Source organism: Prinia subflava, chromosome 5, assembly GCF_021018805.1.
Source record: "Prinia subflava isolate CZ2003 ecotype Zambia chromosome 5, Cam_Psub_1.2, whole genome shotgun sequence".
NCBI classification, from domain to species: Eukaryota; Metazoa; Chordata; class Aves; order Passeriformes; family Cisticolidae; genus Prinia; species Prinia subflava.
In genome coordinates, this window is record NC_086251.1 from 15,296,602 (window position 1) to 15,315,250 (window position 18,649).

The 18,649-nt window shown below is 40.8% G+C and overlaps 1 protein-coding gene across 7 annotated transcripts in view; it reads right to left on the reverse strand.

Annotated features, from left to right (window-relative positions):
* The window catches only part of PTPN5 (protein tyrosine phosphatase non-receptor type 5), a 75,330-nt gene that overhangs the window by 43,242 nt on the left and 13,439 nt on the right, over positions 1-18,649 (reverse strand). Inside the window, exon 2 of one of the 7 annotated variants that reach the window (XM_063398133.1) lies at positions 4,471-4,614. The exons of the other annotated variants lie outside the window; for them this stretch is intronic. The gene's annotated coding sequence lies outside the window, so the exon portion shown is untranslated. The remainder of the gene's footprint in view (positions 1-4,470; positions 4,615-18,649) is intronic. 7 annotated transcript variants of the gene reach the window in all.

Below are 18,649 nucleotides of genomic sequence, written 5' to 3' on the forward strand. Positions count from 1 at the left end.
TATGACCCCTATTGGAAACTCAGCACAATTAAATATCATTATTTGCAGTTCAGTACTCAGCTACCTCTAACTGCAGTCCCTTCATGTTAGGGGCATGCTTAGATTATTAAAATGTCACAAAAGTAACAATTTCAAGCTCTCCTTCTCCCTAGCTATCCACGTAGGAGCACAAAAAGGGAACGATGCAAGTAGAAAGTGGTAACAGTCCTGTGTCTAGTCTGTCTGGGTTCCTATACTGTGCTCATCAACATGGATACACAACCTTAAATAGTAAACTAAAAAGATGCAACAGCTTGCCTTCTCATCCTCTTCCCAGGGAGGAAACATGCACTGAGCAATGTTTTGTCTAGATAGATACGCAGACGTGCACAAGTTGTTACATCTCTCTGTTGGAGAAGGTGACACAAAAAAAGCACATGCTGGTGGATGAGCTCTGCAGTTATTCCGGGAGGATTTTGCACCACTCCGCAAAACAACCCAAAGAAACAAACCTCTCATGGACTCGGGTATCCCAAGGCTCCACTCCACCTCACATCACACAGCCTCATGATGAGTTACCCTAGCAAGAGCTGACATTATTCAACAAGTCACCAAGGTGGTAAGCAAACACCATTTTGGATCATGCATCAGCAGAGCATTTCTACTTCTGGCTCCAGACTGGGATCACAGATAACCTAGAGATTTTCATTCTGTACTCCAGCAAATGCTGCAGAAATGACCTGAGGTTGTATGGAAGCAGGGGCGGGTGTGCTGCATCTGTGGGAGGCACAGCAGCCAAGGAGGCACTCTTAAAAACCTCCTGTTGCTTCAGGTATAAAAGGAATCATAGTAAGTTCTGTTCTGAGGATGAAGAGACAGGAATTTATCTCCTCAACTATGCAACACAAATCAGGACTACTAAAAAACATTGTTTTATCAGGTCTTGATAGGAGCATTTCTTTCTTTCCAGAAGCTCCTGATTTCATAACATTTATAATTCAGGTCACCACCACAAAGGCACCAAACATATTCTTATGGACTCCTAGTTGCCCCACAATTTTGACTCCATGTTGAAACACACTGTGTATAGTACACATTTTGGAATATGAGTAGTCAATTGCTTTCCTTAGGATGCTCTTTCTGAAGTGTGGGTGACAGTATATGTCAATGGGAAGCAAGATTTCATCCACAGAGCTGTATTTCTGCTATGCTATCCAGAACACTTCATCCGCATTAACAGAAGATGCCAAATGCCTCATACCAAGTCTCCTCCCACACTTGACTTCAATAAGAATAAAGTACTGAGTAATCTTGTAAATCTCATTCTTAGCTTCTAAAGACCAGTGCAGCACTTCCAAACCATCCCACCTCTGTCTTCCTCCACATTACTTCAAGATTCCACTAAAAGAATTTTTTTTGTTTGCACCCCTCATCTCCTAATGCCAATTATGTACAACAAAACTGCTTGGTCCTTTCCTGAAGGGTTTCTGTGGCAAAGTTTTGGTAGCAGGGTGTGGGGGGCTACAAGGATGAGTTTTTTTGAGAAGCTTCCCCATGTCTAGCAGTTCTAATGCCAGCCATGCTGAGGCTAAGCACATCAGATGGTAGGGATGCCACTGGGATAATCTGTTTAAGAAGGAGAATAAAGTTATGGCACAGAAGTAAATGTGGCCGTGGAAGAAAGGCAGTAAGAATATGTGAGAGGAACAGCCCTGCAGACACCTGGGTCAGTGCAGGAAAGGCAGGAGGTGCCAGAGCTGGGATTCCCCTGCAGCCCATGGAGGAGCCCACAGCAGTGCAGGTAGATGTCCCAAAGAAGGGTGTGACTCCATGGTAAGCCCGTGCTGGAGCAGGATCCTGGCAGGGGGACCTGCAGGCCCAGGGAGAGAGGAGCCCATGCTGGAGCACCCTGTTCCTGAGGGACCACAGCCCCTGGAAGGAACCACGCTGGAGTGGCTCATGAAGGACCACAGCCCATGGGAAGGACTCACATTGGAGAAGTTCATGGAGGACTGCTTCCCATGGGAGGGACCCCACACTGGAGAAACAGAAGAACTCTTTTCCCTGAGGAGGAAGCAGGGGCAGAAACAATATGTGACGAACTGAATGATAACCCCCATTCTCCATCTCCCTGAACCACTAAGAGAGAGGAAATAGAGAATCAGGAATGAAGTAAAGACCAAGGAGGGAGGGGTAAGAGGAAGCTGTTTTAAAGACTTGTTTTACTTCTCACTATCCTGCTCTGGTTTTGATTGGTAATAAATTAAACTCATTTCCCTGAGTCTTGCCTGTGACAGTAACTGGTGAGTGATCTCTCCCGCTCCTTATCTCAACTCATCAGCCACTTGTTATATTTTGTCTCCCTTATCCAGTTCAGGGTAGAGGCGGGGGGTGACAGAGTGGCTTTGGTGGGTGCCTGGCTTCCAACAAAGGTCAAATCACAGCAGTAGTATTAATTATGCTGGGAAGATCACAAAAAGAATGGGCAAGAGCTATGTTTTATCTGTGGCCCAGGTAGAAGCCCTGTGATCTATTTCAGATATGCTGAGCAAAGGCACAAAAGACAAAAGAGGAAGCAGGGCAGTATCAAGTCCTATTTTTGAGGGATAACTGTAACATCATAGTTCATCCTTTCATCTCCACAGATCTTGAAATGATCTTATCAGCTGAACAGACAATAGCATCCCTAAATCCATATGTGCATCCAATAGGAGGTAGCACTTTAGTAGCCTGTAAAAAAAGCTCAAGAACAAAGGAAGATTCACCTTAGAGCTGTTGCAAAAGCATTTTTCCATACAGAAAAATAACACAGGCTCTTCAATGTGCTGGCAAAGGACATTCAGAACCTATCAGTACCAGTGAGCACACAGGATGCTAAAAGGGGCCATTTTGAGAACGCCTGCACAAACCTGGCAGAAAGAAAAATGACCTATTCTGAAAAATAGGTCTGTATTTATCTTTGTCTCCCACAGAAGGCATACAAAATGGAAGGCATTTTGTGTCTTTCAGGAGTGCCATCCCTCTTATCAAAAGGCTGCAAAATTGGTCAGATGAAACTTTCACCTGTTTCAACAGGAATGTTGCCTGTGCAAGGAAGCTGGGACCAAGTCTGACAGTCTAACCAGCTTCCCATCAGTTTCTGTAAGAGACCATTTTGACATACACAGAGGGAAGGTAAAGGCATTCAAACTGCCAAAGACTGCACAAAGCAGCAGCTTTGGACTGTCATTTGAAGGTCAGCTTCCAACACACAGTATTTATTTTCCTATCCCAAACAACCTGAATAAAAAGGACTTTTAATAGAATATGTTAGTTAATTGAATCTGGAATATTAATAGGTTTTTCACAACACTGTAGCATTTTTTCTGTGAAAAGCAATGACAAAATGGTTCTGTTTAAAAGTGGTAATAACTGTAGTCTTTGAACATATGCTTAATGAATAAATTTGTTAGAAAAAAAGCCTTGTGTGTATTGGAGGGGGGGAGTATGTTTGTTCTCACTTAAAGCGTGCCATGATGGCAATCATCAACAGCAAATGGCATCTATTGTTGGGACTAAAAAAAATTCATTTGGCCATTTACTTTCAGGTGAAATTGCTCTTTTAAATAACACATTCTTTCAGCTAAACAGCTGAATTGAAAATAAAGCAATACAGATCCATGTCATTAAGGACACCTGATAAGCTCTTTGGTAGGTGCAAAGAACCACAACATAGCAATATCCAGGCAGCTTGCTGCCACGGCATGGGGTGCAGCACACAGAAAGCCAACAGCCCACAGGGAAGAGGTATTCAGATCCCCTGGGGAGAACAGCCTAACAACCCAGTGCTACCACATACTGCAGCAGTGGGCGCAATCCCAAGGATGAAATTATATAGGATACAGCAAAACACAGGACCTGAGCAGAATAGACTCTGTAAAGCTTAAACAACAACCAAAAACCTGTGATGAAAGATATAAGAACAAACTCAACCTACTGCACTGCCATTTGCATGAGCAGGTGGATAAATCTAATAAGCTGGTAGATTTGTTTGTGAAATTAAAATGTCAATTCCATACACTGGGAAGTATGAAAAATATCCACAGGCAAGCCAGAGCTGGCTGGGTATTTTTAAAGGAAGCTTGACAGATGTTGTGAAAATGTATTGCAAAAGAGTCAAACCTGTCAGTACTCTTCTGTTGAGGAACTCCATGTTCTTCTCATGGAGTGTCTGAATCTCTTCTTTCTCCACTTAAACTGAGAGTTTAAGCTCCTCAGTTCCACTCTGAATGCTCTGAAGGAAGGTTCACAGAGGCAGATTCCCCTTCCTGTTCTTTTTTTCAATAAAATGTTTGACTATGACTCTCTTTTGGCGACACAGCCAGATCTCGGTTGGAAGGCTCATTTTGTGGTGAAAGAGCCACGGGGAACTCCCAAGTTGCATTCAACCAAATCTCCTGGTGCAACACACTGCAGTTGGAAATCTAACAAATCTAATGGGTGAGAACATACCATGATCACCTCTTCTTTGACACCTCAGGTAGCAGGGCTGGGAGACTGCTTCAGCCAAGCACAAGCCAATGCCTGCTCTCCAGTTTTCTTACTTCTCAATCCTTGCAGCCTTGCAGTCCCTCCTCTCTCCTTTTAGAGTTTTCCCTGTGAAGATGCAGAGCAGGCCCAGCTCTTAACAAAGATCAGAGACCATGTGTAGGTAGAAAGAGGTAAGAAGATTCACAAACAAAGCACGCCTGAAGTTCCCAAGGCAGAACACCGACACGATGAAGAGAACATTTCACCATTAAAATCCCTAATTCTTCAGGTTGGTACTCCACAACTACTCACCTCTTAAAGCTATCCTTACTGAAGTGCTTTGTTTGTTGAGGTTTCTCGCATTTCCCCATGGTGATGTCACCAGCAGACATAAGGAAAGCATGAAACCTCAGCCAGCAAACTAGTAAGGCAAAGGTCAAGAAATCATGATTTCCAGAAACACTAGAGGTTTGAGATATGGTGACAATTTCCAAAGGATGTCAAATTTATCTTCTGTGACAGTCCCTATTGCTGAAGAACAGCTTAAAAAACAAGTTTATAAAACTGTTGTACATGGACCATGTCACGTATCAGTAAAGTTCTGTCCTCTAAAATGACTAGTTGTTTTACCAGGCTGATTTTCATCTTATTTGAGCTATGATATTAGTTTGTCCATTAATTAATCAGTTAGTCCACCAAACCAGTGTTCATGAGGCATGCATATAATTTAGTATGTAACAACGTGTGCAATTCTGCATGGTTTTGGATGTCACATCCCTGAAACAGGCTCTTCAGTATTTTTGGCTTATAAAATGTGTGTTCTATGGCATTAAAGTGGGTCCTACAAAACCACTCTCATCAGTTAAGCTAGACAATGGACTAGCAGGAACAAGCAGCTAAAGGAGAAGATAAAATACAGACGGCAAACAAAGGTGTATGTTTGGGAGTAATGGAAAAGAGAATATCTGATAAGAGGAAAGAAGGAAAATAAATACAAGGCCATAGAAGAGAAGCCCACAGGAGGAGGAGGAGGAGTGTGAAAAGCTTGACAGAAGGACTGAGTGGAGACTAAAAACAGCATCTGGCAGTAGCTCAAATCAAACAAGGTAGCATATGCAAGAATTACAGCATACTGAAAACTTCCTTCCTCTTGGGTATTAAATAACCTCAGAATTAAGATAGAGAGTCTTCCCTCCCTCTCATCTGAAATATCTTGCTCTAAACTCTGAAAAAAAAAATCTAGTTAAACTTTTTAGCGATTGTCATTTCCCAATTACAACTGTGAGCTCTTACTGAAAATTTTCAGACATAAAGCCACAGAAATCAGGCATTGATTTTGATTCCTTTTTCTAGTGAGAAACATGATAGTGGCTATCTCATGCCTAACAGACTTAGGGCATCAAGAGGCCAGATTTTTGAAAGGTCTAGGAAAATTTTCAAAAGCCTCAATTCCCCTAGATAGAGTTCTAATTCTGCTGAAATAACTCTAATTGTTCATAAAAAGACAGGCCTAAGTTTCCTTTTCAAAAGCAGCTTAAAAATATGGATTACATTTCACACTGACAGTGAGACAATACTGCACAGTTGTTTTTGAAACTGAGACTGACATGGTTTTCAAACTGCTGCTTACCACGTGCTTTTACTTCCTTTAATTCTGTCTGTGAATACAGCACACAAATGCGTCTGTTGTCACTCACAATTAAGAAAATACAGGTACAGTTGTGACAACATCAAATACTACAAACTGGGCAGTGTGAGGACAGCCCAGCATTCCAAGTCTTACACTGCAAGTGATGTTTATGATATTTGCACCTGCACAAAACCTGACAAAGTCCCACATAGGGAAGAGTTACAGTGCTGGCCAGGGACTAACAGAACTTCAGTTCTGTCAGCTTTCACAGGGGTGGAACATGGCCTTACAGGCAGACATGCCAAGGCAAGGAATGCAACTGCAGGGAATATCCCCCATGCCCCATCTCTTTTCTGTCGTGATGCACAGGCTGCCACATCTACATCTGACTGCACAGCAGGAACAAGCTACAACCACAATCCTTCACCCCGTGACCATCTGGAGCAGGGCTGTAACTGGAGTCTGCTGTTGCTCTCCTCAGGTCCATATGCCCACATTTCCTTCATCAGACCACAGGAAAACAAAGATGAAAAGTTGATGGCACCCAGATCTCACTCAAACAAAGAGCACCTGGTCAAATTTATATTCTGTTGCTGGAGAAGAAGCTTAAAAAGTAGGACCTACACAGAGAGAGGCATGAGTAACGGGTGAAGAACTGTCCTAACATGAATGATGAAAGGAGGATTGACAGAACAGCCCTGAATAATCCTTGGAAGGGAGTGACAGCCCAGAGATACTATTTTGCTGCCTGTGAAGCAGTGGAGACACAATAGAATGTACTTTTACCTTGGACTTAGGATACCAATCTCCATAGGAACTGACAAACTGTTTTAAAAACTCCAGACTCCGATCTACCTTTGAAATACAGCTGCTTGCCGGTTAGAGGTCCTGAATCTTTATCGTATTGGGTATGCCCCAATGATCTGTCAGTATATGCTCATCATGCTCCATACATTGTTAAACTTTTCGAGTGATATTCTTGTACTAAAGTTTGAAGACTGAAACCCAGGAACATATCAGCAAATTATTCTGTTGCCTTTCCATGCAGTATGCCTGAAAGGCATAAAAAAATTCCAACTTTCACTGGAACTTCTTCAGAAAGCAAATAATCAGTTCCCTTAAATGCCGTATGAAATCCCACTGTGGATAAGAAAGTAATACCCTGGGTATTCAGCAATAAGATATCCTTGATATTGTGACTGCTGTGCTGGGCTAATGGAGCTGGCAGAGGAGTAAATATACATCAGAGGACACCATCAACAGGGTCAAGCCTTTAAATTACAAATGCCAGTTTACCAATTACCTTTACTTAGTGTGAAGGAAGATAAGAATTTTAGGCACAGCACAAAAGGAGAATGAAGAGCATCAAGTCAACTCACCTGTATAACTTGAGAAAGGATCAAGTGTAAGAAGAATTAACAGAAAAAAACCCAAAAACCTAAGATCTTATCCAATCTTTAATAAAGATATTATAATACTGAAAGAAACTGTATTAAAACTGTTCCAAGTCAATAAGTACCATAGAACTAAAACTGGCATGTGATAATTTACCAAATAGATGCTTGTCAAAAAGAATGGACTGATTTTTAATTTACTCTTTATTGAAATCACAGTCCCTGATAGATACCTGTAGAAAGTGTACCTTGGCACTGCAAATTGCCTCATCCTCATCATCTCTGATTCTTAAATGCCATTAAGAGATGAACTGAGATTTTAATTGATTTAATTTTCTAGTGTTTTGTGTACACACTGCAGAATAAACTTGCTTCAATAAAAATTTGACTGAAAGGCTTCAGCTTCAAACTGTCAACCCAAGTGCACACTTCTTCAAAAATAGCACATTAATTCTGCTCATCCCCACAGACTCATGTGACTTCTTTTATCTATATCCTTTATCCCACCCTCACAAGAGCAGCTCGTGGCTCTGTCGTGCAGCTACAGCAAAACTTCAAGTCTCCAGAAACACCATCCAGTTTCATTTCACTCTCTCTCTTTTATGCTTCATGCACTGTGCTGAATGTGAGCATGTGACCATGAGGCAGTTCTGTGAAATAGACTTCTGGTTAGTTAAAATGACCATTTTTCAACCTAGTCCATAATTTTATGGTTTCACCATTGGTATTAACTGGTTGGCATAAACATATCCCAAAAGTTTCCAAAGGGATCTTTCAGATTTTTAATTTGCTTTCCAACCTACCCTAATCAAGCCATGCCTTATAAGTTTTTCATTAGCTCCCATGCCCTGTAATAAAAGCAGTATTTTCTTTGTATGAATGTAATTGCTCAACTTAAGCACTACACTATTGAAGACCTTTCTACAGGGTATTTTATGCAATCCTGAAGTTTATTATCATGTTTCTGACAGCTGAACAGAATGATACCCTTTTCTTTGCCACATTTGGAACAAGGGCCAGTCTACAGTCCTGTGACAATGTGTGGAGAATGACTTCTACTTCAAACATTCATTGGATCGTCTTCCATCAGATTAAAGACATGGATTTGAATTTTATACACCCAAGCTTTTCCTGAAATCAGCATCACTGATACTTTTTAAGTGCCTTTGACTCTTGTGCCAAAAGCAGTCTGTTCAGCCACCTCAGGCTGAACTTTCCAGGGTGCTTTTCAGCAGGCACACTTGCCAGGGGTAGCCTACAGACATAGAATTCCTTCCATGGTACTTTAACAATGCTTCCATGCTGGCTCTATCAAGTTAACATGAATGTGAGTGCATGACCTTCAGCTCACATCAGCTGGGAAGTTTCAGCACAGTTTCTTTGTTGGAACTCTTCCACTTTGATGTCACGTGATAAATGATTGTCAATCTTTTCTTTTTCCCCTCCCACACCAGGTTTTTCCAGGCTAAGCTTTTCTGCGAGGTAGATCTACCCACGCCTTATTGTGCAATAAAAACAAAACTACTTGAAAAACTTCCCTTTGTATTGCCCACATATAAAGTGTAAGCCAGTAATCACTGCCAGATTAAAGATCTTTTCTATGAACACCCTGCAAGCTCTGTGCACAAACACTGGGTATTTTGGCCTTGAGATGAGAGAAGGGCAGTGTTAAAACCTATGCAAAGACAAGGGGAAGAATTGAAGTCCTTTAGAAACCAGGAGGGGAAAATCAATAATAAATAAAAAAATCCCTGGTTGCTGTAAGAGCCCTCACTATGCAGATAAGAGACACTTCCCTGTAAGACACAGTATATGTTTAGAAACAAGTCCAGAATGGCTTGAAAACACCCACTTCCTTGATGATTAAGCAAAACTAATTTGCTGTTTACCACAAATCAATTAAAAAGAAAAAAAAAATGCTTGAGACAGCTATGGACTGGATATAAAAGGACTTCCTAAGGAGCTTTTAAGAGACAAAGACTCAATCCTTTTACTTAGAAATCCAAGGTAGAAAGAATCGCATAGACGTGAAATAGGCAATGGAGGTAAAATGGACACTGAATGATGTGAGAACCACAGCTAGGTTAAAATATATACTCTACCATGAAAAGATCTAACAAAAACTACCTTCCATGCTAACTAGGCTTTGCAAAACCCTTAAAACCTAAAAATTAGGGTAAATTCTGAAAGAGTGTATGGCAGTGTTTTTCATCTGTACTGAAGTGGCAGTACGATATATCTCAGATTCCTGTCTTACCATCTGACTTGCACTCAGTCCTTTCAGTCACATAATGACTTGGTTCCAATGCTTGCTCCAGGACAGATAGTCCTCTGGGATTATCATTTACACCCTTCATGCACTAGAATCTCAAAAAATAAGGGGAAAATCTAAGTTTTAACATTATCAGATGTCTAAGAACCATTCAGGGCTTTTACACACAATTCTTCTTGATGATAAATTGTAAAAGACTGTGATGAGCTGTTCATCCATAAAGAAGGAGTCAACCTACTGATGTGTGGGGCGAGGTGAAACATGGAAAGGAGATAAAGTATATTGTCATATTATTATTGATGCTTTTGCTTATTGCCTGCACAAAGGAACTGGAATCTACCGGAACCAAAGGGTATGTACCATAAAACATTTTAATATTTAAGGAAAAGGAGGCAATCCATAAACTAAGCTCCCTTAGGAGCCATGTGCACCATATGGAAAAAGACTTCAGCTGAAATCATAACTCCCCATTTCACTAACATCTCTGAGAGGGCTTAAAAGCCTGAATACAAGACAAAACCCCTTATTTGTGAAGCACTGAGTGTCATACCTATTGCATAGTGGGGCTAATTGAACACATAATTTGGGAACAGTCTATCATAATCTCAGGGATCACGTGCCCAACATGCCACTAAAAGTATGGCAAAAACATGGCAAAGAGGGGCGGGGCATGCAGGCAGGTGAAAAGTAATTCACCCCTAACAAACTGCAAGGACCTTTTCCACCTTCACAAATTCAGCTAAGGGAGAGGCCAAAGACACCTTTTTTGTCCAGATTATAAAGTGCTCTGCTTTCAAGGCTTATGTGATTTGTCATCTACTACTGAAGGATTTTGCACTGTGAACATCAGGCCAGTTCATTCACAGTCTCTTCCAAACGCACAGAGACAAACAGAACTCTTAATATTGATGTCAATACACTGTGCCTCACAAACTCAATCAAGAAGTCTCCTAAGAACATGAACTTAAAGGGTTAAACTCTGAAAGTATCCTCTCCTACAGAGGTAATGTTGAAATCCTTTGACTAGAAAATTTTCTAGTTTCTATTTTTCTGGTTCTGAACAGGCTAATAAATCCAGCATTATTTAGATATGCAGATTTTACCTCTGACACTGAGACATGAGGTGATCACTGCATATAGAGCAGCACATTTATATGTTAAAGAACATATTACTTACTTCAAAAGTAAGTGACATTCTTAGAAGACACCAATATACAAGAAGACAGCATCTAGGTAAAAGCAAAACAGCAGAGTAATGTGTGAGGCACTCCTCAAAACATCATCTGATGCAATATAGCACATCTTAGCATTAAGCAATCCTCTGCTACCTAGGACAAAGGATTACTAAGGGATGAAACTGGCTGTAAAGGCCTGGATACGGGTGTCTCTTTCACTTTTACTAATAGAAACATAGTATGTAAGTCCAAGAATAAGAATTACTGTCTGTGTACAAAGTATGTCTCAAAACATAACCCAAAAGTTATTTCTAAAACCAGAATAAATAATACAGCTGGTATTTATATTTTTATAGCCACTTAGAAACTCCTCTCCCTCCTTCCCAGGAAAATATGACAACCGATTATTTTCAGCTAGATGTTTTTATTAAGTTAGTTTTCTGATGTGATTTCTTCCATCCAGGCTCAAAACCAGAAAAGATGTCTTGCAGGCAAGTCCCAAAGGAAGTCAGCTTCCTTTTACAGAGCAGGTGCTACTCAAAACAACATGAAAGCACCATAAAAAGAAGGTGTGGATAGTTCTGAGTCTACCATCAGCACCTCCACTGCCCCTCAAACTTGCCAATGACATAATAGCCAGTTGTGTGCAACAACTCCCAAGAAACAGGCTTTACTATGCACTCATCTCCCTCCAGCAGAACTGCCATGAGGTGCAGAACCAAGGAGTAACCGGATTTCGTAAGGGACTTTGTGTCTTTTGGCTCACTACTGAAGGCCAAATTACATCCCTAAAGTGATCTAATAAATGATGTTATACCTCTCTATACAGAACTTCCCGTCTTGATACAAAGGGCTCTGGTATCTGAGCACGTTGCCCCAGCAAGCAAAGGTTATTACTTCTGCTAAGTGGAAATGTAATTAACTTTGTGTGCCCTCAGTCCAATGCAAGCAGAAGACAAGAGCTAAAATTCAAGCCAGGAGGGGTTTGTGCTTTTGGAAAAGTAGAGTAGGAATGTCTACATTTAGTTACTGTGGTTCAGCTGACACAAGGTAACCCGATCACACCTAGTTTTTAGCATACAGCTGTTTAAAATGACAGTAGCCCCAAATGCTTTCTTTGACCTTCGTTAGTGTCTGCAGTTCATCACAATACTCAAATACTAATATAAAACTGTTTTCTTTACACACTGCGTACAAAGAACTTGGTATCACAACATTTCCAGAGAGGCCAAATGAATTAAATGAATTAATGTTGAAGCTCTACACTCTTCTATAAAGACTTGCCTCTTAAACCACATTCTACTGTTGTATTCTGCATTCAGTGCCAGTGCCTTGCCAGACTCCACACTTAATCCCATTCTTTACACTTGCTCCAAACTCAAGCATTCCTCCCCTGCTTCCTCTTTGCCCATTGTGTAATTTAGAGACAGGTATAGTTTTACACCGGTGAAAGAAATACCCATCTATTACCTAATATACCCTGTCTTTCTGTCTCTCCAACAGCATGTGAATGATAAAAGGAATATATCACTAAAGCAAGGCAGGAATCACTCCAACCCCTGAAAATGCATAAAGGCTTATTCTCAATTAACTTAGACCTTGCAGTAATTATCAGTGCAGAACTGATGCGAAAACAATGCTGAGATCTGGCAGCATTTCACACCTACTACATACACTGATGTAGAAGACATAATTCCATCTGCCCTTGACTACAAGGAAAACCTTCAAGGCCAAGCAGTTTTACAGAAAGCAATTCACATTAAACAATAAAGGCAATACAACACCATAACCTTCCTTTAGAAACTCTGGTGTGTCCTCTGTTATTCTGACACAAGCAGCTAAAACCAGAGTAGCACTCACTCATGTGCAAAAGTGCCAGTAAAATGAGGCTACAAGTTAAGAGAAGATTTTGGCACCTAATTTTGAGCTGTGTGAAACCCCTTGAGGATATTTCACAGAGGACTTAGAAGCAATTGCCAAATGTCTAGTAACAAATACCCAGAAGCACATTCAGGGAACCAAGAGTGACTTTATCTTGTGCTATGTATGAGGAAAATCCCAAGTTTTTAAGCTACTAAGTTAGTTTTTGCTGAAAACAATGACATGGTCTGCCCAAATGCAAGAAAAAATTGTACACAAAATTATCTGTATACATGCCCTGGCACTGACAGGGTAACAAAGCAGGTTAAAGTGCAAGAGCATCATCACAGAACAGTAATGCAACCGCAGAGGATGGAACACAAAATGATTAAATGGTTTATTGCTACTGTTCATTTTTTCCCTCTTCTGGGAAGGATATAGCATCTATTCCAAAGGACACATCATACAGACAATCCGTAGAGATGTTGTAAGCTGTTCCCTCACTCAATCTACAACCCCCAGACAAGACTGTTTGTCCAAAGTGGGACTACATGGAGCCACACACTCTCCTTTTGTCCTTACATTCCCTTTTCTCCCTCTCGACAATGGACAAACCAGAAGATAGGGCTAAGACTCTTGGGGCAGAGGAACAGAAACTCATTAAAATGAAGTGTGCACATAGGTAGTTTCTGTCTGGGGATCTGAAAACCAAGTTTAATTAACCACCTGGGTGGAAAGCACAGCTTATATAATGCAGACTTTCTGAGGACTGCCATCCCTGTCATTCCACCCAAGCCCTTCTAACTGCTAGTCCACATAAAAGCAACATTTACTGGCAAAACCAACATAACAGGGATGAGGGATCTGGATGTTAACTCAGAGATCAAGAAAGAAGGAACAGGTGTTTAAAACAGAGTAAATAGAGACCAATCCATATTACACAGGCTACTGAATAGGTCTGTAAGGGAAATAGGGCTTTGTTCCTTCTTAAACTCAAAAATTAGTTTGTCATCAAATAGTTACTCAGTGCTAAATAGATACTGACAGATTCTGCCACTGTCAATGAGAGAGTGTCCTGGAAAACATCTGAGGGCTTCAGCTCTTATCTACCTGTACTCTGGAAGTCTGCTTTCCACAGTACTGTATGTTTATGAGATGCCAGTAAAAAACATGATAAACTTGAAGAAATTTTAGCTCTGGGAAGATGAGAGCTCATTGGACATGAGATCATCTGGTTGTGAGGCCACAGCTCTGTACCTCAGGGATTTGAGAGTCTGTCTTTGGTTTCCTGTTTCTCCATCTTTTTTCAGTTTCAGCTCAAGAAACTGCCTACCATTTGTGGTTGTGGAGTTCTTAGCCCAGAAGGTCCTTAATATTTCTTGAGGAATTTGTATGAGTCCACAATCCAAACCATCAACACTTGGGGTCCACTTTGTGTTGCATTCAGGATGATCTAACCTTTCACTGCTGCAGAAAGAGAGGGGTTTTTTTCATCCTGTTCAGTGTCTTCTACTGCATCCTATCCCCCTGTCTATGCTATCTGTGCAGCAACAAGGCTGCTTCAGCTTGCAGAACTGACAGAAAAGGAATTAATTGGGTGGGGTATGGATGAGCCATCAATGGGAAAAAGAAAAGGGGACCCTCTTCAGAGGAAGCTGACTGCTAGATTAAATGCTAAGGTGAACTGCACTTCGCTTACAGGGATTTACAGGACTTCCCTAGGGGTTCAGCTCATTGTATATCCACATGGTAAAACTAAGGCTGAGCAAGTATCAAATTAAATTCAACTCCTTTGTTACAGCATAATGATTTTTGTGAACACCTCCCACCAATTTTACCCAAAAAAGGGTGATCAAAATTCAATCAGGGCAAAATACTAATAAAAAAATTAAATAGGAACCCAAACATTAAATATAAAACTTCAAAACAATATTCCTATTGGAAAAAAATCTCACATGCTTTAAAAAGCTATTTCCTAGCCACTAAATAAAGGTAAACTCAGAAAATTACACATGATAAGCGCAGCCATCCTCGAGAGCATTTATAGCAGTTACTTGAAATTCCAGTGTCACTCACAGCAGATATATCAGCTGGTAATTCCAAAAACTTGATCGTATATTAAAAGCTATGACCAATATTGTTTTCTGTGCACAGAGATAAACATCCTGCTCAAAGATCTGAACTCCTATTTAAAAACAAAACCAAATATTAAGAATAAAAAGCACCCGGTGTGGTTCTGAGACACATATGTGGCTGCATTGCATATTCCCTGCCTACACTGGCAGTGTGGGAGCTGTTAGTCATCTAATGCGCAGATTTGCTTGGCACCGTGCCTTTACTTTGGCATGCAGGCAGGGAAGATGATCACCCATTTATTGTCTCCTTCCATCTTCACTGCGTGTTTGTCAGGCAGCACCACCAGGCCCTCCCAGTCCAAACTGCAGGCTCTTGGGAAGCAGGCCAGTTCAAAGTGAAGCCCAAGGACTGGGAGGCTGTTAAGCACTTTGTAAAGGAAAGGGTAACTTTGAAATTCATGCTGTTTAGACACATTCTCTGTTGGGATTTAACAACCATGTTTATTCAAGAATAAGGACTTTTTATTGAATAGAGGCTTAATTTAGTTTTGTTTTCAACCCTGGCACAGATCCTTTCACTATTTTCAAGGGGGCACGAGAAGTTCTCAAGCTGGTTTGCTTTAACTGTTGTGCTCTGCCTCTGTTCTGGTGGGGCCTGGAACAGAACCTAAACTTAGTTTTCAAGTAAGGCTGTCACAAAACTTCATTGCCCAGACCACACCAGGATCAGACACCCCATCGTTTTGGGATCCAAATTTCTTTTGAGCCATACAAAACACATACAAGAAAGGCGTTCTTTTGTAGTGTAATGTTGATGGCGAAATCTGAAGAGTAAGGGTGCCTCAGTGTTGTCAAGAAGGAATATTCCTTCAATGTCATTCAAAGAAAAGCTCTGGCCATTTCCCTCCCAATGTCCTTGAATACTGTGAACTGGTATTTTACCGTGAGATACTTCATGTTACAACCACCTTTGGATAGAATTAACAAAGCACAAAAGCAACTGCCTTCTGGTACACAAGGGAAGAAGGGTTTTGAGTGGAGGTAAGTCATGCCATTGCTTGGCTATCTCAGTGGTGAAACCACTTCACACTGATTCTGCACTTACATCAAGGAGAAGCCTCACACTGCTCCACTCCACTGTGGAAAGTGGCAAGGCCAGCCTTCAAGGGTTATCTGGGGCTACCTTGCAGGACCTCTCTAAGCCCCTTGCTTATTCTAACTGCCTTCAGCAATACAGGCTGCCATGTCCCCGCTGGTTTTGACCCAAATGTGCACAAGTTTGGATTCCTGAGAACTGCAGTGTGCTGCAGTTACTTCGTTGCAGTAATGTCTGCTGACTGCATTCAGTGTTCATATCCAGCTGAAGGGAACAGCTTTTGACAGCAGGAGTTCAGAACAGGTGAGATCTGGTCTGAACTAGTGGAGTTCTGTCTTTAAATTTGATGACAGTAAGAAGAAATATGTGGGAAGTATCCACAATAATCAACCATCTCAAGTTAATTAGCAATTAATTTAGTGAACTGCTAAAGTCTAGTGAAGATGAATCCTGGGAGATTCTGGTCACAGTTTCCCTGATGTAAATCTAGATTAACTCCTAGAGAGAACATCAATCTCCATGACAGTTATTTCAGATTTACACCCAGCTACTCTGAATTTGTGCACTTGTTTTCACAGCCGTGTGGGAGATCTGTCTCAACACAAATCAGCTCTGCTCCCATGCAGATTCTGCAAGATACACAGAGTTACAGTGCTGTAAAAATCCAACCTCAGTGAAACAGGGAAATTCAATTCTCCACTGAAGAAACCTAAGCCTCCCACATAACAGACGAAAACCCTGCTACAGAGCCTGCCACTACAAGTGGTCACAACAGCTTCCTTAGTTCTCAGTCTACATGCAGTAAAGATAATTCCCTCTCACTGGATTTCACAAAGCACAACAGCAAGCATCAAAATTACTACGTTCTTCTGCCTAGGACTCCTAAGAGTATTAAAAATACCAGATGCATGGAGTCAGTTTTGAGTCCAGTCTTAAAACCCCAGCAAAACCCACAGAATCATTCAAGATCGTCTTTCTAAGAGACTACAGAGAGAGCAAACACCTTCTGGCCATTAGCACTGACACTTGTGATACAGACTGCAATCCCATCAGAGAAATTTGATATGAAAACAGGAGATACTCTCCAGCCACATGGCCCGTCACCCTTTTAACAGTTTTACTCAGTTCTGGATCTGCTTCTCTGCACAGCCACAACTTTCCCCTTTCTTTATCCATAAGTTAACCATTGATATAATGCCCCTTCCCACCCACATGAATCTCAATCCTAGTGGTGCAGCCCTGGTCATGAAATTCTAAGCTGATTCAGAGAAGGTATATGCCTGTCTGTGTGCTTCCTGGTGAGCCAGAGTACAGGTTACAAAGGTAACAAAGAACAAACTGACTGGAAAGTATTGTACAAGAAAGAAGCTGAAAACAAAATGGTAATGGTAATTTTTAAGGGAGGTCGATCTTATAAAAGATGATATTTTCTCTAAGCAGCTTAACACAAAATAGCTGCTTCTACACAGGCCAATTTGGGTCTTACAGTTGCAGCTCCCCAAACCATGTAGCATTTATGACTTTGTCTACAGATACAAGTTATGTCACATTATGAAAGGATGAGTATTTAAACTATTCTAGAATGATTATGCCCATACTTGAAGTTATTTAGAAAGTTATAGCACAAAAATGCTGTACGGACAGCATGTAAGAAGTGCAGAATATTGTACCATGCCACAATAAAAAAAATTCAACACTTTATTGTGATGAAGCAAAATAATCTCCCCTCCAGATGCACCAGGAGCTAAGTAAATCAAACAGCACCCTATAGTTCATACCTCAACCCCCATAAAATTACTAGAAAGAAATGAAGCTGGACTTGCACATAAGCTCAGGTGCCTTTTATGAACTTAACTTCACCAACAGGTGAGATACGAGCTCAACTTGTTACTGATGGCTGGGCATAAATATCCTGCTTAATTTCTAGAAGAGTAAGTGGACTCAAAAATATCTTTATTTGTATTATTTCTCAAAGATTGTACTAGCTGACTCATCCTACTGCCTAAAGTACAACATGAAAGTAAAGCAAAGCAAAACAGAATATCTCAAATTATCAGAACCAAAACTGCTTTCTATAGTAGCAGGAGATAGACTAAAAACAAAATTGGATGCCAATTCACAAACTGCCATTAAATTTCCAGGAAGCCAATCCACCAAGGAACATACTGCACCCTAGAGAGTCCTTAATGAAAAGTGACACATTTGCAATAAGCTAGTTAAGGTTTTGCCAGCATTTAGGTTTTAAATCCACATATGTTAGCAAAATAAACCTGGAACTTACTGAAAAATTATATACAGGGTTCTAGTTCAGGAAGAGAGAATCTGGGAGGGAGGTGGGGGGAAAATGCTAGTGCCACAGTAGATTGAATTTTATGTTTTAATTTTAAAAATAAAAAATTAATCAAAATTAGAAAAAAAAAAGAAAAAAAAAAAAAGAGAAGCTTTGAACCATTACAAGTTCCAAAGGCACAAAACATTTTGGCAGGCATTTAAGGTTGAATTCTGCAGGTAGTAATTGCCCTTGAGTCTAATTTCAGTGGGACATGAGTTGTTAGCATCCCCCCAAAGAATGAGGGATCCCCAGTGTCTGAGTACACATTTACATCCATGGGTCTCAAAGCACAAAGCGGTTTCTGTGGTCTGGATCACTGTCCATCTA